The following is a 22,416-nucleotide window of genomic DNA, read 5'->3' as shown; positions in this document are numbered from 1 at the left end:
TGGTTAAGAGCATATGTCGCTCTTGTAGAGAACCCAAATTTCATCCCCAAGTACCCACATTAGGCTCCAAGGGGATTCAATGCCTTTGACCTCCAAAGACAACTGCATTGACTGGCACATACCTAGCCACATACAATAGCATATACACTTAATTAAAGATACAATAGTCTTTAAATGCATAATTTGTGATTTCTGTTAAAGCACACTATACATTTTTCAATACAATGGACATAGTCAACATTAGTGTTGCTGAAAGTTCCTGTCTGACCTAGAAACCAATGCTTCTTTTTCAGTAATTACAAAGTCAGAACAAAGAGGTGGGCATGGTTGCTTCTGCCTTTAATCCCAGCACTCAGAAGGCAGAGGCAGACAGATTGCTGTGAGTTCGAGGACAGCCTGGTCTACAAAGTGAGCCCAGGACAGCCAAGGCTACACAGAGAAACCCTATCTTGAAAAACAAACAAACAAACAAACAATCAAACAGAACAAAGTTAGTATTGTGAAACTTTTTAAAAATGATTTTTATAGTTATAATTTTTATGATCTGATAATGACTAATTTAGATGTCTTGATTTTCAAAGAAACTTTTCATATACAAATATTACATTTTCATGCACCCAAAGCTTCATTGCTCTGTTATTTTTATAAAAAAGAAAATAAAATTTAGTACAGCTACTTAAAATATATCAGGAATCTGGCATGAGGCTGACTTAAAAGACTTGTGGACAGTCATATTGAACATGCCTACATTAGGGAACAAAAGGTAGAAAAAATTCTCAATTCACTTGTTAAACTTCACTTAGAAAAGATGAATTCATTCATTTTATTGCCAAACTCTTTCTGGAAATACTAAGAAAGGTTTGTTTTTTTTTTTGACAATGGTAAATGAGAAACTAAGTTTTCTCATTTAGTTAAGTAATGAAATATCAGAAACCAGTCAAGAGTGGCAGAATCTTTGAGACTTGAGTTACAGATGCTTATGAGCCTCCACATTGGTGCTGGTTATCAAATGTAGGTTCTGTAAAAGAACAACCAGTGATTTTAACTACTGACTCATCTCTCCAGTCCCTTGAAATTATCATTTAATTTTAAATGACAAATGTTTTATTGATTTTCTGTATAATCATTCTTATACAGCTTAATATCTGTTATATGGAAGAAACTTTGGAGCTAAGTTGTTATTAAGCAGCCAGCATGATGTATTACTGCAGTTATAGAGTCTTCTGCGGTTGAAGCAGGACAACGAAGCCAGCCTGGATAGTAAAGTGAGGTCTGGTACTAAACATGAATAAATGGAAAATTAAATTAAAAGGACAGGTAAACAGATTCAGTTATTTATAGATGTAAATCACAGTTATAGTATAAAGGGGTGTGAAACTTAGTTATAGAAAAACAATAATTCTTTATTTCCATTATTAGAATATATATTTACCCTAAAAATTATTTTTTAAAGGTAGATTTTTTAAAAAGATAGGATCTCGTCATGTAGTTTAAGCTTGCCTTCAACTCAGGGGCGACCTCCTGCTGCATGCACCCCAGTACCCTGATTATAATAAAACATGCACCACAACAAAAAGATGATAATAATGTGTATGTTTTAAAAACATGTCATATGTCAATTAGGTTTGAAAAACTGTAATTAAAGGCATTAAAATTGGAAAGAAATAAATAAAAATTTTATCTATTTACAGATCATGTAAGTATATACAGAAAATTCCTTTTTTTGTTTTTTTGTTTTTTTGTTTTGGCTATACAGAGATTTAATTTTCAAATAGAAGAGGAGTGGTTTTTTTTTTTTTCAATCAAACTTGAACTGTGTCCAGTTCAAGCTCACATAATTGTTTTTCTTTTTTTTAAATTTAAGTAACTTATTCAGACTGCATCTCAATTGTTATCCCCTCACTTGTATCTTCCCGTTCCCCCTTCCTCCCTCTTTCTTCCTCTTCCCCTCCCTTAGGTCTGTGACAAAAGAGGACCTCATCACCCACTACAAGATCAGGTCTCTTCCTGGCAGCCTGCTTACTCTTCCTCTGAGTGTCAGCAGGCCTCCCCACCAAGGGGAAAGGGTCAAATAGTGGGCATCAGAGTTCATGTCCAAGTCAGTCCCTGCTCTCCACACAGTTGTGGATAAAGTGCTGTCTATAGGTTAAATCTGGACAGGGGTTCTAGGTTTACTGCATGTGTGGTCCTTGGTTGGTACAGTAGTTTGAGCTGACCCACCTGGGTCTAGATCTGCCAGCCTTAATGGTCTTCTTGTAGGTTTCTAAGACCCTCTGGATCCTTCTATTTTCCAATTCTTCCTTGCCTCTCTCACTTAGAGTCCCAATAGGAAGTCCCAGCATCTATCCCAATCTCCAGCTAAATGAAGACTTTCAGGGGACAGAGATATCCCCAGAGACAATTCTTAAAAGTGCTATGAACATTAGTAGCAAAATTTTAAGATACAAGATCAATATATGAAAATTGGCTGTATTTGTATACATGAGCAATGAAAAATAAAAATAATATAAGGAAGTAGTTCTAGCTACAATGCCACCAAAAGCAACAAATTATTTAGAAATTCATTTAAGCAAAAAATGTTTGAGATGTGCATAATGAAAATGAAAAAACACCTAAATAAATGAGACAGAATTTGATGTTATGGAACACTGAAATTTAAATTGAAAATTAAATTACTTTAACGACAGTGAGATAGAGTTGTTACGTGGTACTCCGCCTGTGAAAGTCAAGTTTGAGGGGAAATAGACACTATATCATATAGTTGATAGCTTTAAATCAATAATATCTAGGTATAGCTATACAAAACATTGTTTAAACTTATTACAAATGATGTAACTACCCCAGTGATTCTCACTAAACACTTTTCTCTAATCAAAATATCTGAGACCTAGGTCTCCTACACAGATGTAGCCCATGGGATGCACAGGCTTCATGTGGGTCCTCTGACATTGACTCTGTTGTTTGCTCTTCTATCACTTCCCACTGGAGGTGCTGCCTTGCCAGTCCACGGGGAAAGAAGATGAAGCCAGTCTTGATGTGATTTGATGAGCTGAGGTGTAATGGTAGGAGTCTTCTTCTTCTTCTTCTTCTTCTTCTTCTTCTTCTTCTTCTTCTTCTTCTTCTTCTTCTTCTTCTTCTTCTTCTTCCTCCTCTTCTTCTTCTTCCTCCTCCTCCTCCTTTTTCCTTCCTTCCTTTCTTCTTCTTCCTGAGTAGCCCAGGCTACTGGCATTGAAGAATACACACATACATTTCTCCTCTCAGGCATAGGCAATATCTCAGAAGAGGGATAATGGAAGAGATAAAAGATAGAAGAACTGAAAATGCTATATTTTTGGCCTATAATAGCTATTACAGTCTTGAACTCATAGCAAATATACTTATTGGCATTGGCCTTCTCAAGACTGTACTTGTGAAAAAAATCAGTTATGGTAAATGGAGGAACCCTCCTTCTGAAAATTTGAGGAGATAGGGTAGCCAAGGCTGAACCCACCAAGTACATAGTCACACCAATAACCCTGTTAAACTCATTGACAAAAGACATAAAAAAAAAGAATGAATGTGGATAGAGATTTAGAAGAAGAAAAAGTAATTGACAGGGTGAGAGTAAGATAAAAGAATATGGAAAAAACTCCATTATCTATGGGATTGCCAGTTAACACAAGTTAATATATATATATATATATATATATATATATATATATATATATATATATACACAAGTTAATATATATATATATTAACACAAGTTAATATATATAAACACAAGTATATATATATATGTCTCTGTGTGTGTCTGTTAACAAATCTTAATACAACAAAGAGATAACACAATTCAAAATGAGCAAAGAACTAGAATAGCCATTTTGCCAAAAAATATAGCAGATAACATGCATTATAAAGGCAAAAAGATGGAGGGAGGTAACTGGATATGAGTAATGGGGAGGGAGCAGTGGTGGGTTTTAGGATTAGGGAAAGAAGAGGAGAGAGGATAAGGTCAGAGAAGGAGAATCCGAGGTAGGGGACATCTCTGGGGTTTGCCAAAGACCAGGGATAAGGGAGGCCCCAGGAACTCTAAGGAGGGTCACCCTCGCTGAGACTCCTAGCAGCAAGGCATCTAAAGCCTGAAGTGACCACCTCCTGTGGCCAAGAAGGACTGCTAGTTATGGATAAGGGCACAGATTCACCCACAAAACCTTTGACCCAAAAGTTGTCCTGAAGACAAGGTGAGCAATGACAAAGATGGAGCAAAGATTGAGAGAATAGCTAACCAAAGACTGACCCTACTTGAGACCCATCCCATGGGAGAGAACCAACCCCTGACACTATTAATATTACTCTGCTATGCTTATAGATAGGAGACTAGCATAACTCTTCTGAGAGGCTTCTCCTAGCAGCTGATGGAAGCAGATGTAGAACCCTACAGCCAAACATTAGACAGAGCTTAGGGAGTCACAGGAGTTGGGAAAACCATTGAGGGTCAAGGACTCTACAAGAAGACCAACAGAGTCAACTAACCTCGGGCCATAGGGGGCTCAAAGGGACTAAACCAACAACCAAAGAGCATGCAGGGACTTGTCCTAGGCTACTTGCACATATGCAGCAGATGTGCAGCTTGGTCTTTATGTGGATCACCCAACAACGAGCAGGGATCCTCTTTGACTCTGAAGCCTCCCTTTATATTCCTTTCCCCTAACTGGGCTGCCTTGTCTGGCTTCAGTGGGAGAGGATGCACCTAGTTCTACAGCGACTTAGTGTGCCAGGGTTGGATGGTACCCATTGGGGCTTCCCCCTTCTCTGAGGAGAAGAAGAGGGGAGAATGGGAGGAAGAGTGCATGAGGGGTATTGACTGGGAAGGAGAGGAGGAGGGCTGCAATCAGGATGTAAAGTGAATAAATAAATTTAGAAAGATACACAAACCATTAACCATGAGGGAAATAAAAATAACAGTCACAATATGATACCAATTCACACTCACTGTATTCCTTTTCACTTAATAATTTGGGAAATTACAAAGATTGGCAAGGATGTATAAAATAAGCATAAAACATTGACTATGTAAAATGGTTCATCTGTTGTGATGAAAAATTTGGCTGTACCTCAAAATGTTAAATATGTTAGTTGCCACATGATCCAGCAATCCCACTCCTGGCTAGATGTACAAGTAAATTAAATATATTGAAATAAAAATTTGTACCAAATGTCCACAACACATTATTTATAATAGTTTTGAAGTAGAACAACCCAAATAGCTATCCACTGATGAACTGTGTGCTGGCTAGATTTCATGTAAACTTGACACAGGCTAGGTAGTCATAAAAGAGGGGGGAGTCTCAAATGAGAAAATGCCTCACTAAGATCACACTTTGGACAAGACTTAGGGCATTTTTCTTAAGAATTTACTAATGGGGAAGGGCCCAGACCGTTGTAAGTAGTACAACTCTTGGGTTGTTGGTCCTAAGCAAGCCATGAAGAACAAGACAGTAAGCGGTACCCCTCCATGGCCTCTACATCAGCTCCTGTCTTCAGGTTCCTGCCCTCTTTGAGTTCTTGTCCTGACTTATTTTGATGATGAGCTATGATGTGTATTCTTTAGCTGAATATATCCTTTCCTCCTCTACTTGCTGTGGTCATGGTACTTAATCACAGCACTAGTAACCTCAACTAAAACTGATTAATTAAATCCAGTTTATCACACAATAGTACATCATTCATTCATTCATAAGAGGAATGAAATATTGATCAACCTGCTAAACCAATGATATGAGTTCAACATATTATATGCTAAGTGAAAGAAGTGAGTTATATTAGACCATGTCACAAGGTCTAATATAACTGAAATTTAGCTTCCTTATTACTTTACTTTTCATAGCATAGAAAAGAGTGTGATGTTTTTCTCACAAGTTTTGGCAGTGTTTGTGGGAATGTTGTAAGTGAGAAGGCTACAGAACAACCAAAAACAATACCCAGAGAAACTGCCAGCTTAAATTATATTGCTTTAAAGAAGAATAAAATTATCACAAAGTCAAAATATAAATATATAATTTATAACATTCCCGAGGGACACTTAGGCTGTTTCCAGGTTCTGGATATTATAAATAAGGCCGCTATGAACATGGTTTAGCAAATGTCCTTGTTGTGTCCTGGAGCATCTTCTGGGTATATTCTAAGGAGTGGAATAGATGGGTCTTGAGGAAGCCCTATTCCCAGTTTTCTGAGACAGCACCAGATAGATTTCCAAAGTGGTTGTACAAGTTTTCATTCCCACCAGCAGTGAAGGAGTGTTCCTCTTTCTCCACATTTTAGCCAGCATGTGCTGTCACTTGAGTTTTTGATCTTAGCCATTCTGATGGGTATAAGATGGAATCAGAGAGTCGTTTTGGTTTGCATTTCTCTGATAACTAAAGACTTTGAGCATTTCTTTAAGTGTTTCTCAGCCATTTGATATTCCTCTGTTGAGAATTCTTTGTTTAGTTCTGAGCCCCATTTCTCAATTGGGCTATATTGGGTTGGTGGGGAGGCCTGGTAGCACTCATAGGAAGGATAAGCAGGCTACCATGATGAGACTTGATAGCCTATGATCATATGGTGGGGGAGGAGGTCCCCCTTGGTTACAGACATAGGGGAGGGGAATAAGGTGAAAGCTGGAGAGAGGGAGGCATGGGAAGATACAAGGAATGGTATAACAATTTAGATGTAATCTGAATAAATTAATTAAATAAAAATACACAAATAAGTAAATAAACAAAATAATTTATAACATCCCAAAGAAGCTAAAGTTCTTGTTTTTCAAAATTAAAGCTATCATATTATCTCTTGGTGAAAAAATTTCAAGGATCTACTATCATATTTGATATGTGTAAATTAGTGGTTAGCACTGTAGGGAAAAAAACTTACACTTTAATAGTGGAAACAATTTAAAACATGGTAGAGACAATAAGGCATTTCTCTTATATTATAGGACTTTAACTAGAGAGTGTTAAGTGGTAGGAAAGCCCAAATTTCAGACACACAGGACTACAGAGTTCAAGGTGTACATGCTCAGTGGTAAAGATATATTTACAAAAATTGCACTGGAATTTGAAGAATAAATAGGATTAGACTGAAAAAATGAGATGGGTAATTTTATGAAACTGATAAATTGTGAGCAAAGTCTTGACATAAAAATCCTTTGAACCTTTTTCAAAAAACTCTTAAATCAGAATTGTGTAACATTACGTCTAGTATTTGGAAGACAAATACTTGACATGAATATAGTCCATAGCTTAAAAAATAGTTTAAATTATTTCATTAAGAAGATCCAATAAATTCTTATGAGTTATCTATTTAAATCTATTTTTAAGAAATATGGGATGACTTCTGTTTGTGATTCTAGCGTGTGTGACTTGAGTAGGAAAAATGCTATTATGTTCAAGTCCAGACTTCACTGAAAATGAGATTCTACCTTCCAAAACAACAAAACAACCTGTAATCCATACAATAATAATATGGTATTGAGGAGCATTCAGCTGTAAATGATAGCTGTGAATTTAGAAAAATGAAATGGCTTATTTCAGACCATGTGTAATGACAAATAACTGATGGACCTTTATACAGTTAGTCGGTGGCATGTAGTTGTGTATGGAGATAGTATGGTCACAAGAAAACTCATACTTGAAGTATATGTTTTAGGTTTTATAGTAACTCCACATTGCTGATTTCATGACTACCTCCAGTAGGCACAAAGCAGAACAGCTGTACCTGTATACTTGTGTGCATGTATCAGCTCTCTGAATACAGTATATGCTTTATTTATTAATGTAACCGAGGGAGCTAATAGCAGTAACTGAGTTAATCTTGCTAAGAACTGCTTATCCCTTTCCAAATCAAGTCTCCTCTTCTGAAAAGCTGTTAGAACTCTAATAAAGACTAAGTTTTCTACTAAATACTTCCAGGTGACTTTTAAGTATTTGGACTTTGTACCACATACAAAAATTAAGTATTTGTGATATATATGAGCTCACCTAAATAGTTAACTTTGATATGATTTCAAATGCAAGTACATATTAATATTAATAGAATTTTGATATGATCACATTATATTTGTGAGCGAATAAGTTTGACAATGACTTTTGTTTTTATGAGACAGGGCTTCTCTGTGTAATAGCCCTGGCTATCCTGGAATTCACTCTGCAGACAAGGCTGTGCTTGGACTCAGAGATCAACCTACTTCTGCCACCTGAGACTTGGGATTAAAGGTGTGTGCCACCACCACCCAGCATTAATATACAGCTCTATAAAATAATCCTCATATATTTGACTCTGAGTCAATAGGTGATTCTAGAGGTGCATGATGATTTGGGGCTACATGAATAAATACAAGCAACCATATAATGACTCTACAACATACTGCTTTTAGTTTCCACCTTTAGTTTATTCCACATTTGAAAACTTAATCCTATTTTGTAAAGAAAGGGTTTCATGTAACTCAGTCTGGCCTCAAACTTGCTGTATAGTCTAGAATAATCTGAACCATTACGGTACTTCTATAAAATGTTTGCTGAGAATAGCAGTATGTCACTTCACACATTTTAGGCCACACTACAATTTGAATTCAGGGCTTCATGTATGGTACCAGAACACTCTACCAACTGAGACACATCCCCTGGAAGATCTACTTTTGATTGATATTGTGTATGTGTATGTGTATGCATAAGGCATCCCATTAAGTACATCTCAAGTATATATATTAAAATACTTTGATTCCTGTGTATATTGCTCACTGATCACATTAGGCTAATTAGGATATGTATCACCTTAAACTTTCACCATTCACTCTATGTTAAATAAATCCTCTTTTGTGACTATTTTGACTATAGTCACTTATAGTCAAATTATCCCGTATTAAGTCTAACTTTAATACTGTAGTCATTGACCAACCTGTCTCAACTCCTTACCCACTCTTCACTTCATGCTTAACAACCAGTATTCTGTTCTCATCTCCTGTAGGATCATGTTTTCTTAGTTTCCACATGAGTGAGCTATGTGGTATTTCTCTTTCTGTACAGTGCTTCACTTAAAATGTCCTCCACACGTAACAGGATCTCACTCTCTTTATAGTAGAACGGCATCCATTGTGTATATGTACCATGATTTCTTTGTCTATTTGTTAGCACTTAGGTTGATTCTATAATCTAGCAATTCAGTTTTGTATCAGTGAACATGACAATGCACGTCTCTCCTCAATATATTGAGTTCGTCTTTGGCTACGTGCCAAAATTTTACATTGTCCCAAATCTCAATTTAAAGCTTACATAATACTTTTTGTTTTTCTTTTTTCTAATAAAACTTAAAGTACTATTTTGACAATTTAAATAATTAATAGTGATTTTAAAAATCTTATAAATCATTTGGTTCTATAACTTATATGTTAACTTTAACTATTAAACTAAACTACTTCTCTATTTTATTTTTATTTTTCCTTTTTTTCTGATGAGAAAACAGAGGCAAGATAGATAAGGCAATTTTATCCAAAAGTTACAGCTACCTTCAGATGAAGAAGCTAAAAATGTGAAATAAGATTTGGCTGACTCAAACTCTGTAAACTGTAACTCTGCTTCAACTACAAAAGCATATAGTATGTCATCTTTTTACTTTCAAGACAATGTACTATGTACCCCACCCTACCTTCAATTTTTCTAGTCCTCCTGCCTCAAACAGCCAAGACCTGTGATTACGGGTTGGTGCTACAGGAACTGCTAGATCTTAACGTCCTTGCATGTTCATTCTCTCCTTTCTAAAGGCTTTCTTAGTTTCACAAAAACACCAACATGTGGCAATTCATATTTTTACCAGAAAATCAGCCACTGTGTTTATATATTTGCATTCGTGAGTATAGTGATTGTGTAACTATGTTTTGAGATGGAGTCACACATTCACTCTTGCTGCGTATGCCAGGCTAACTGTCCCATGAGCTTCAGAAAAGAGCCTTTGTCTCTTGCTCCCTTCCTCCCTTAGTAGTGCTAGGACTACAGACACTCACATCTAGTTTATATGTGGGTGCTGGGGATTCAAATACTGAACTATCCTCCCAGCACCAATATCAGCTACTTTTAATTTCAACTCCTTTTGTGACAAATGTGGTCACTTCTGTAGGCATTTGTACCCTATGTCTTCTTGGTATTATCCTCAGATCTCTCTCACATCCTGATCCTGGGTTTGTTTTTTATTTTCTTTTTTGTTTGCTTTTTCATCTTGATTTAGCTATTACTGCTGGTCAGCCCTTCTTTGATTGCTTCTGGTGAACCTCTCTCCACTCTACAAAATGGTTCTTTGCAATATCACTTTTTCAGGTTCCTCTCTCTTATATTCACTATGACCTCAATCCATTAAAAATATTTTAACTCCTGCACCATAGAAGAAAAATGCTCCCAATGATAGTTCTTCTCATCTTTATTCATGCTTATACAATGTTCTTCCCATTTCTACTTCATTCTGTTCCAAGATTTGTTTGTGCCCTTGAACTCATTTCCTATCTGCCACCAATCACTCTATAATTCCTTCAGGATCTATTTTTCCTTTTTAGCCAGTTACTTTAATCAGTGTATAAGACCGTCGTGGGTTCTTATCGTTTGATTCATCTCTTTGCCTCACTACTCTCCCCCATCTCTACTCTGCCTTTCTCACCAATTCTTTTTTTCTCTTCAAATAGTTTCCTTTCTACTTTCATCCCACATATATTTATTCATGCACACATAATTTCTACATATGTAAAAATTAGATATTTATTGTTCATTACACATTTTATTCTTCCCTCCTTCCTCATAGTCATCCTTCTACTTTCTTTCAGGCCATGTATAGTCCCATTTGTTCTTTAAATGGTATAATTTTACTCTTCCTACAGCTGCAAAGAAAAACCCATTGTGTGTATAAAGCACATTTTCTATATCCATTCCTGGGTGATCCTAGACCCTGCCAGACTGGCAATGAAAATCATTACAGGTTGGTCATATGGTAGCTCTATTTTCAGAAACCCCTATGCTGATTTCCATAGTCATTGCATCGGTTTACATTTCCTTCAGGGCATATAATACTTTGGCTTTCTCAGTATTGTTTCCAGTATTCACTATTGTTTGTTGTTTTGATAATAGCCATTTTGATCTTGATATATCAATTTTCACATCTCTTTGATCCTACGCCTAATTTTCCTACTCTTGGATATTTATTTGAAGACAGCAAATGAAGTCAAATTGGCTCACTCTCCAGGTAACAATAAATAAAATAAAAGTAACACAGAAAATCTTCTCTTGACCCAGCTTGTCCTTTAGCAAGTAGACTTCACATTTTAAGAAGAGTGTTGTATACTTCATCCATTTTATTAGCTTTGAATCCTCCCTAAACTTGCCACAATCTTCTCATTTTTATCACATATTCTGTAATCATACCTGCTAGAGATTTATCTAATTTGCCAAAGGCAAATACTCCTAGAGAGGCTAGGGAAGGAGGGCAGCTATCATCTTCATTTCTTCCCTATTGTGATTAACTTATATTGGATTGATTTTTATAATGACAGTGAGCAGCTGTTTTGAGATGAGGATATTCTTTGATTAGAGGGCAATGGTGATTCGGGTGATCAGGTTGACAGAAAAGATTAGAAAAAAATCTAAGTGAAAACATGCACTTCATGGAACTCTGAAAGTCCAGTATGAGAGCAGGGAGTCCTGGTGCTGACTCCACAAGGGTCATCAAGAAATGGCAGAGGGCCAAGTGAAGGCAGATAGGGTGCTATAGAGAAAAGTTCTTCTTATTTGGCATTTTATCTCAGACCAACACAATTCCACTTGAGAGTAGGATGGAGTAAAGTGAAATAGAGTAAAATGCTAGGAATTTCTAGAGTTTGTGACATTGTTCCCTCTTGATTTCTAGGACACTGGTTATATCAGGGAGTTGAATGCCCATGCAGATAAAGGAACATTTGTCCTGATGCCACACTTCTGATCAAAAGTGACACATTGTTGGTATTTTCACCTCAAGAAGATTATGAAGCACTGGAGACATATAATACAAATTTTTCTAGTGACCCTATGGCCTAGAGTCTAGACAGAATAATTATTTAAAATACTTGATTTAGTTCCTTTTGGTCTCCCTTGCGGCCTTCGCCCTTTTCCCACCTCCCTGCTCTCTCTCCTTCCCTTGCCCTTCCTCCCATGGTGCTTTCAATAAACCTGCAATTTTATATTACAGCCTCATTGCCATTACCTCATTCTGATTATTTAACCAATCAACTGGTGCCTGTGACTTGAAGGAAACTGAACCCCACATAGCCTGGCAGGCTGGTTTCGTGAGGCCACTCTCCATATTTCATCTTTCTCCACCTGGTCTGATCCCATCATCTTTAAATTTGGGAGAAGTACCCAGTCTGGAGACTCAGGACCACATGGGGATGGCTTCTCTGCCATCCCTCTCTGCCTGATGCAACTTTGCACTTGTTAAGTTATCCTGTGCCCCAGCTGCTGCTGAGAGACACTAAGTATCTCTTTCGGGGGGGGGGTGTCTGTGAAGATATGGTCACAAGATTTTGTTCCAAGCTAATCTCACATTTCAGAGACTTCTGTTCATGGATTAACCTTACCAAACATACCAACCCAAGAATGTTGAATTGGGAAGCCACTTCCATATTCTTGTGGTTTTCAAAGGTTGGAAGACAGGGCTGCCACTGGGTGTCTACATGGAAATTTCAAACTACATCTGTCCAGGTTTTTAAAAAAAGCTTGCTCTTATCTTTCTCCAACAAGGTCCAATAAAATCCCACTCCCTCTCTCCAACCCTGCCTGCCCCCTTCAAGGAAACCCTCCACATTCCTGGCATCTCTGAGGACTGCCTCAACCTCCTCACCTGGAACCACCATTATTTTAGATCAGCTATCCTTTAGAGATGATGATCTTCAAGCCTGTCAGAGAATCTGTAGAATAAATACATTTAAATGTTTAATTTAAAAAGCTTAGTGTGACAGAGATGCCAGCTTCTATCGGTGACCCCAAGGCCTCCAAGTAGACTTGGGAACAATGACAGATGACATTTCCTGGAGTGTGATGCTGGGTAAGTTTGCCCCCACTGGCCTGCTGCAAAGGCCTTGCCCAAACTGTGGACACCTTAGAGAGTTGACTGTCCCATTTTGCCTAGACAAGATAAGATCTGTCATTTTCCAAAATTCCTCTTCCATGGAAAGGCCTTTTGGATTTGCTGGGCCAGGACTGATGCTGCTATGATGCCCAGAATAAAGCCACTGACTCCACAGGAGCCTACTGGGAAGGCCTTCTGGATAATGGGTAAACCTCTGTCATATTAATCAATTCATAGGCCGCTTGGATTATGCTCTTGGCAGTAATTTATCCTTCACTGGTCTCTGATGGGTTTACAGATAAGTTTAACAACAAAACCGAAGGCTTCAGCTGCCTTCTCAGAAAAGTACAAAGTTTATATAAGGTCCGAGAATCTAAGGAAGTGTTTGAGCGTCTGAGATGGTCTTTTAAGGTTTGTGACGGTATATAAAAACTTCTCTCCACAATGCTACTGTTGTATTTAGACTGCTCAGAGCTTTAACATTAATCAGATTTTAAATTGTCTCACAAGCCAATTCATCTCTTTTTTTATAAACTTAAAAGATTTTTGTAAGCTTCAGGAAATCCACTTAAATCCACAGGTCACACTCCAGATTATAAGTATTTCCTATTGCAAAGGATGGCATTCTCCCATTCCCTGGTTTTAAGACTCTCTAAACTGTGAAGATCATGGGCCTAAAAGTTTCAAATATAAACTCCTTAACTTTTTCTTCTGCCCTCAACATATATATATGTTCAAGCATCCTGCCAGGTACTGCATCCAGAACGCAGGTGCTCCTGCCTAAACCTCACAGACGGCATCAGCTGGACCTGCAGTTTCTTAGCCATAGATGGTCTCACAGATCCTGAACAGCAAATACACCAGTCTGTCCTTCCTGGACTTGGCTACCATTCCAGTCTTCTGCACACCACACCCAAATCAACACCCCTATGCCAGCCATCAGCAGGAAGCAGTCAAAGACCAGATTTCTTCACCTGTTATCCTTTTATTATCAGCAAAGGGCTGAGATGATAGCGGTGCTGGGGGTTGCTGTCATGGCATGCCCTCCACCTAGGGGTGAGGCTTCCCCTCTTTCAGAGACTCACTATATCACCCATTTTTGTTTAACTGCCAATTTTTGCCACTCTTGTCCCTTTCGTACCTCCCTGTCCTCTCTGTCCCTTCCCTCCATCTCTCACGCGTGCTCTCCCTTCCTCTTCCCTTCCCTCACTGCTTCCAATACACCTGTATTTTTATTTTAAAAATTACTTGATTTACAATATTAGCACGTTGTATGAATAAATAGCAATTGAATTAGTCATGTTTACAAGGAAAATGCTTTCTTTGTCCTCTTAAGTTCAATATCTGAGAGTCTAATTATTATGAAAGCTAAACAAATTGTTAAGAGAAAATACACACATTTTTTATTAATATTTATATTCATAGAATTTTAGTGGAAGTAAATGAAACTCACGGGAGTGCCAGGTGTGTTAAACTCCTGTAATTGCATGGTGGGTAGATGAAAGAGAATAGTGAGGAGTAATTGATAAGCAACCCACTTTACAAACCTAATAAGGCAGGACAAGTTTGATTTCCATACCTGGGAAGGCTTGGCTTTAAAAGTCAAAGGAAGTATTTAGGTTTGGAAATTGGTGCTATTTTCACAAATGAAAGTGGCTTGGGCCTTCACGGTATAGTAAATTTCAGGAAAACAACTAGACAAATATATTGAAGAATACACGAGGTCTCAGAGGAGTGGGATGCCTGCTGTACTATGGTGTGTGTGTGTGTGTGTGTGTGTGTGTGTGTGTGTGTGTGTGTGTGTGTGTGTGTGTGTGTGTGCACGCGCACGCATGCATGCTCAAGTAAGTTCAGGTAGCTTACAGGTACACATATGAGGGATCACTCACTCACAGGAACATGTGTAACTTCCCAGTGGCTCCACCACTGAAGAAAACATGTCTCCCTCCTCCAAAAACTGTTAACTGCTTAGGGATTCTTAAAGAATGATGAGGCTTTGTGAGCTGTTTGCCACTTTGTGACAGAATGTTGACCTGATTAACGTGGGTTGTAGAGTGCAATGGCTATGACATGTCCAGAAGACAGTGTTCCACAACACCTCACCCCCCATCTTGCTCATTGTTTCCATTCACTTCACCTGTAATTGTCTCCTGAGATAGATATTCCATTTAAATCTTCATATTCAATAGTTAGATTTTAGCAGCATTTTGACCAGTTATGAAATTTTGTAGTAACTAACAAAGTTGTCATTAGTACTAATTTATGGGTAGACAAATATTTAGAAAGCATGTTCACTTAACAAAACAATAGCTTCTCAGTAGGTCCTATGAGCTACCCAGCCACACGGTTTTCAGCAGGTTAACAGCACCAGCTGTGAATTTCTTTCTGTGCGGTGGAACTCTAATTTAACCAGGAAGCAGTTGATTACTCCATACTTGTCAGGCTGCTATAGGAGCAGTGGACAAATTTTGCCTCCAAGGTCCATGGCTGAGTAAGACGATTCCTGTGTGGGTGGTGTCTTCAACAATAGGGTTCTACCTCCAAGACTGAAGAACAACCAAGAGCCATGGCAGTAGCTGGCATTGATGTGATATTTCAAGAGTCCCACTGGTCAGCATTTTATAGAAAGATATTCCACCCTAGCACTGGGAGCTTTGTTTAATACTCTTGCAGCTTCTGGAAATGGGTTTATCCACCAATGCAGAATGCCATCACTCAAAGGTTTTTCAAAACTTTATTTTTTAATTAGCTTATTAAGTAGCAGGTGTCCTTATGTCTTTTTCATGTATACTTAGTTTCAGTGGACCCTTTTTTTCACTGTCTTCCATTCCCTATTTTCTCCATATTACTTTTCTCTATTTTTTTATTTTTAATTTATGTATATTGGTGTGAGGGTGTCAGATCTTGGAGTTACAGACAGTTGTGAGCTGCCATGTGGGTGCTAGGAATTGAATCTGGGACCTTTGGAAGAGCAGGCATTGCTCTTACCCACTGAGATATCTCTCCAACCCCTCCATTTTACTTTTACATTCCATTCTTTCTACTATTTTACCCCTAAATTCCCTTGAAGTCTCTTTTCCCCATTTCCTGGTCTCTTTTCTGGTTCATCGGTGCTGCACATGCTTCCATATAAATACACATATGTAAAAATGAGAAGGTATGATCTACGTATAAAAAAGAGTATGGAGGCTTTGCCTTTCTAAGTATAGATTTTTTTGTTTTGTTTTGTTTTCAATTTTTTTGAAAATATGTCAGAGCAGATTTAAATGGCTCCTTGTGGTGTTTTGAAATTCATCTCAACTGTAGGCCTAGTGACCTACAGATTGAAGAAACTGCTGAAGTCCCGAAGCTTCAGCATCTTCTTGGTGTCAGGATCTACCTCAATGATCTCCTGGTCTAGGACTGAGAGACCTCAGGAACATAATTATCTATCCTCTCTCTCTCCTCTTCCTGCCGCGTGATAGAGATGCCTCTCACAGGACCTCTCTGAATACGCTTCATCTGATGCATGACATAGCCAGTTATCTTGCTGCAGAGTTTCTTGCTGGAGACAGTGGTGATCTCTTCGCACACGCACTTCTTGGTGTGAAAGTCATTACCCAGATGCATGTAGAACTTCTCAATGGTGACCTGGGCTGCCTGCTTCACAGTCTTGGTGTGAACTCAGCCCATGGTAACAGGTCTTGGTAAAAGAGAGGAGCCTAGTATTTTAACAATGAAACATCTTCCAGGTACACTCATTTCCTAGAAATTTCATGGTTTTTTGTGGGCAAATAAAATTCTACTGTGAATATCTACCTTATTTTCATTGTTCATTCATCTGTTGTTAGACATCTAGGATGATTCCATTTCCTGGATATTAAGAATAAAGCAACAAAGAATATAGCTGAGCAAATATCTCTGGCATTGTACGTAGAATTCTTTAGTTATATGTTCAGAATTAATATAACTAGGTCACAGAGTGCATCTATTTTTCATTTTTGAGAAGTTGTCACATTGATGTACATAGTGGCCATAGTGGCTGTTAGAACCAAAGCATTTTTATGACCATTGAAAGCATTCATTTCTTTACTTTTCCACTAATTTTTCCTTTGTATTTTTCTCTATTGATATGCCTTGTCTCTTTTCATTTTATATGTTAAAACCTAAATTATAGGTTAAATAATAATATATAATCATAATAATATAGACTAAGAAAGTTTTATTTGGCAAATAAAGAACCTTGGTTAAAATATTATTCCCAGTTGTTTCTAGTATTCTTAAATCAAAGAGAGAAGAATCTTCTTAATTAGATTGTCTTAATATAGTTTGGCCATTTTGATTTTTTAAATTATCTTTTTGGCAAAGTAAATTACCATAATTATTTTGGAGTACTTACATCATTTGCTATTGTCTAGTGCTACTTAAAAGAAATTCTGAAGCACTTCATCATCAAGAGCTTATACAATGTACTAAATTCACTAACTGTCCTTGTTCTTTGACTTAATAATATCAAAGCCCATGCAAATTGACTAGTTTATTCATGGAAAAAAAGACAGAAAAGTAAATTTATTGAGTATTTTAAATACTTTTTTTTGAGATTATAGTAGGTAAGACATTTTTCCTTTCCCTTGCCTCACTCCAAACCCTCTCATAAACTCCTCTGCAATATCTTTCAAATTCACAGCTCTTTCAAAATTGCTATTACATGTATATACATATGTACATGAATATACATATATATTCTCAATTATCACGTGTTTGGTCTGTATAAGGCTACCTGGATGTGTGTGTTTCAGGGCTGAACACTTGGCACTGGGCAACTAAGTGGTGTGCTCTTCTCTGGCATTCCTGGGGAGGGCTGCCTAGCCAGGACCCAGCTTTACCCAGTTGCCTATAGTTCTTTGTATAGGAGGCCTCTTAAGTTTTGTCATGAAGACTTTGTCATGTCTATTGATGCTGTGCTTGCTCAACTCCTTAATTTTTGCTCCTTTGCAGATAACCACTTAATTCTATCATGTTTTGAATCTTAGATACTTTTATTTAATTAATATAGTTCTCTCTCTCTCTCTCTCTCTCTCTCTCTCTCTCTCTCTCTCTCTCTCTCTCTCTCTGTCTCTCTCTGTCTCTGTCTTTCTCTGTCTCTCTGTCTCTGTCTCTGTTTCTCTCTCTGTCTGTCTCTCACTCTTGGAACAGGCAGCAAATGATGTTATTTAATTCATCAAAGTTCTCCCATTGTCTGTTCACCATTCTGATGCCCTCAGAGGCCAGAAACAAGCTTAGGATCCCTGGAACTGGAGTGATAGTTGGTTATGAGCCACCATGTGGGTGCTGGAAACCAAACTCAGTTGTTCTGGAAGAGCATCTAGTGCTCTTAATTGCTAAGCTATCTCTACACATACTAAAAACAGTTTTTTGTTTTTGAGTTCCTCTGTGTAGCCTTGGCTGTGCTGAACTTGCTTTGTAGATCCACTTGTCTCTGACTCTTTGAGTCCTGGAATTACAAGCATGTGCCACTGCACCCACCTTTATTTTTTTCATTTGTAATAAATTTTAAGTACTTTTATATTTTCAATTTTCTTACATTATCATAATTTCTGTTAATTTTATAAATTAATCTAAGTAAATATTTAACTGAATGATTTACAGAGCATTTAATATTAGGGTTTTCTTTAAACTCTTAAAATTCTTGAGTACTGGACTTCTGGTTAGGTATGTTATGTCTGTCAGCCCTTCCATAATTAAGTTTAAAGCTGAGAAACTAATACAATATGTATTTATATAAACACTGGGTCAAATGAATACATGTCCATTTATATACACGGATAACAATATCTTTTTGAAGCAAAAATTAATTTAGGGAAATGAGGCAAGATAGAAAGACAAGGAAAATCAGGAGAACTATGAGAAAGGAAAAGTGTCTTTCCCCCAGATCTGGTTTAAGTCTTTTCCTGGCTGAGTGTCAAGAATTTTAACACACAAGACCAAACCACCTGCGAAGAACTGGATTTGCTTTTCTGAGAAAAACCTCAGAGTCAAGATTATGAGCTATGTTTACAGTTAAAACATATAATTTGACCTCCTTGTAATCTACAGGTAGTGAGAGTTAAAAACAAAACTATAGTTTTATCTTATCAACACTTTTCTTATCTGTAACTCATACTTAACTTCTTCATAAACTAACACATAATCTCACTTAGAAAAGTTTAGATAAAAAGTATTCCAAACATTTGACTTAATCTTTTAAATTTAGATATAAGTTGTATCTTTTAAACAATTTGACTTTGATACATATATACATATATGCATGCATTTGTTTATATACACCATATATAGCACTTAAACACATCCCTATCTTAAAGCCCTCTTTGATTTTGTCTCTGAGTGCATACTTTGCTTAATAAACCTTGACACCACTTCACAATGACATGCTCTGAATTATTTTATGTGGCATAAGTGAGGATTCCAGCTGTAAGAGTCTATGAGAAAAACTTCTCAGGCTGCATAGATGCCAATGTTCAGCTGTATCTTCCCTTGTGGTTTGCAAGAAGAATATTAAGTACTCTGCTAATTAATACACTTAAAGTCTCTATAACATCTTTTATTTTTATTTTTCCTTTTATTGAAAATAGATTCTTTTCTCATAAAAATTTAACCTGGTTATGGTTTCTCCTCTCTCTACTACACCCAGTTCTACATCTTTTATCTCCTCCAGATCCAGTCCCCTTCTGTCTCTCATTGGAAAATAACAGGCTTTTAAGAGAGCACAACCAAACACAACAAAATAAAATATAATAACATAAAGCATCATACCGAGCCTGGGCAAGACAACCCAACACAAGGAAAAGAGCCCCAAGAGCAGGCACAATCTCGTAGTACATTAACAATTATGTAGCCTCTGATAATTCCATCATGCTTATGTAACATAAGAATAAAAATGTTAAATAATGCTTTGAAAATTTATGAAAATTATGAGATAGGGCCTCACTGTGTAGCTTTAGCTGGCCAGAAATGCACTGTGTATACCACTATGCATCTTTGAACTCACAGAGATTCACCTGCTTCTGTTGTCCAAGAGTAAAGGCATGTGCCACCATACCTGCTTCTTTTTTACTTCATAGAGTAAAGGTCTCTGTGGTTGTTTGAATGAGAATGACACCTATAGGCTCACATGTTCCCCAGTTCGTGGAACTACTTAGGAAAGATTAAGAGATATGTCTCTGTGGCCTGTCCTCCCTCCCTCCCTCCCTCCCTCCCTTCCTTCCTTCCTTCCTTCCTTCCTTCTTTCCTTCCTTCCTCCTTCTTCCTTTTTTCTCCTTTCTTTCATTTCTCTTCTCTCCTTTCTTTCCTGACTTTATAAAGTCATGATCTATCTGTATAACATAGTTGTCCTAGAACTCCTGATCCTTATGTTTTGGCCTCTATAATGCTGAAATTATAAATATGTCCAACTATGCCTGACTATAATTTTCTATTGCCAGTGTTGGTTATGGACCATATTAATGTTTACGGAAATTGAGTACTTACCATGTTTGAATTTTGGTTTATGTGTACATGATATAATAATTTTAAAAATATATGACTACAGCCCTGATGAGCTCCTATTCGCATTATGTACTTAATGCTACTACCACTTAGCACTTTAAAGGGCAAAACAAACTGCTTAGATTAACAAGAACTAATGAGTTTTATCTATCCTACCTGGTTCCAAATTCATTCTCCTTACACGTGATTCATTTTTATTTATGTATATTTTTGTGTAGCTGTGTCTGGATATGTGTGGGGGTATTCATGGAGGCAAGAAAGAGTGCTGGATTTTCTGGAGCTGGAGTTACAGATGGTTGAGAACCAACCAACACAGGTGCTAGAAACACACTCCAGTCCTTTGGGAGCCCAGGAAACACTGCTCATCTCACTACCTCTCTGGCCCCTCCACCCTAAACTGTTTTCTTTTCCTTCGCATTCCAAATCAAGCCTTTCAGCTGCTCCTCCTGTGATGATCTTCCTTCACTTCCAGGGTTAAAAATATTGCTACAGATACTCTTATCTTGCCAGACAATAGCTTTTTAACTAGTTTTTCCACCTTATAACTTCAGAGCCTGCAATATGTCTTTTTAATAGTCAGTCATAAAACATTTTGTTATTATCTTAATAATCATATTTAATTTGTAAAAACAACTGTATTTTATTCTCTTTGGAAAACTTTCAGGTAATAAGTGGGGAAGAAAGAAGCTATAAGGTTACTATTGTGTCTTAGGTAATACAATCATTGATTTGGGAAATACTGTCATCAGATTCATGGTTAAAGGCACTGATTGAGGAATTTTGTGGAGATTTTACAATAGAAAAGACACGATGTCATCAAAAGACACATTGATCTATCATGGTACAGAGGCATTGCATATTATCCTCAAGATGAAACACAGTACAACCTATAAAATTGAACCTGAATCTAACTATTGTCAGGACTGACTTCCATTAAAAAATCATATGAGTTTGAGAAACAAATTGAATGTCATTATAAGGAAATAAGTCCAGCACATCTGGACGTTTTCCAAGGAAAACAATTTTTGCTCTTCTACCAGATAGTGACAAGGAAAAAAGGAGGGGCTACTGTGGTATAATGAAAAAGAATACATTTAATATGCATTTGATGGAACTTTTTTGCTTCATGTTTTCTACACATCAGTGATGAAAAGGCACTTTTGGTATATTTGGATAAGTGGATTCATTTGATTATTTATTTGTAAATAGATAATAAGAAAGACTCATTATTATTTGTATTATGTGTCATAATGGGATTATGCCTATGTACAAAAAACTCACATTTCTCAGAGATGTCTTCTAACTTATGTATATAGACTCAAAGTACTTTACCAATCCAGAGCAATCTTTAACTGCATCCTGCATATTTGTCCTTATACTCATAGACAAAAGTGGTCTTCACTCCTCACCAAGGAAACTCCTTTTTGCAACAGACAGAGAGGCCCTTGCAGAAAATCATAGCTGATCAGAATGTACAGTGTGGAGCTCAGTCTTTCTGAATATATCCACAATAGATCTACTGCACTGAAGGCTTCAGACTCATTTCAGAAGAGGGGGAAGACAGATTTTACAAGGCAGAAGAATAGAACATTTGCTGTGACACTGTCGCTTTTAGAAATGTCAGAAGCTACATACATAATGTCTCACCAACGTGGCTGCCTAAACATGAGCTGAACAAAGATCACAATTGACATGTGATGAGTCCAGAGGCCTCAGTTCCATATAAAGAACTATAGGCAACCAAGGAACGCTGAGAGTGGGGAAAATTGTCTTCCTCAGGGAAGAGCATATCAA

At 37.2% G+C, this 22,416-nt stretch overlaps 1 pseudogene across 1 annotated transcript; it reads right to left on the bottom strand.

The window, feature by feature from the left end:
- Nucleotides 1–16,360: 16,360 nt before the first annotated feature.
- Nucleotides 16,361–20,174, bottom strand: LOC311601156 (small ribosomal subunit protein eS17-like; annotated as a pseudogene). The gene is made up of 2 exons: nt 20,136–20,174; nt 16,361–16,749 (listed from the first exon to the last, which is right to left on the bottom strand). The product of its transcript is annotated as a small ribosomal subunit protein eS17-like (transcript).
- Between the last annotated feature and the right edge of the window lie 2,242 nt (nt 20,175–22,416).

Source organism: Acomys minous (assembly GCF_964271855.1).
Source record: "Acomys minous genome assembly, chromosome: 7".
NCBI classification, from domain to species: domain Eukaryota; kingdom Metazoa; phylum Chordata; class Mammalia; order Rodentia; family Muridae; genus Acomys; species Acomys minous.
Note: the sequence above shows the minus strand (reverse complement) of the source record. Positions and strands in the feature narration are given on the sequence as shown.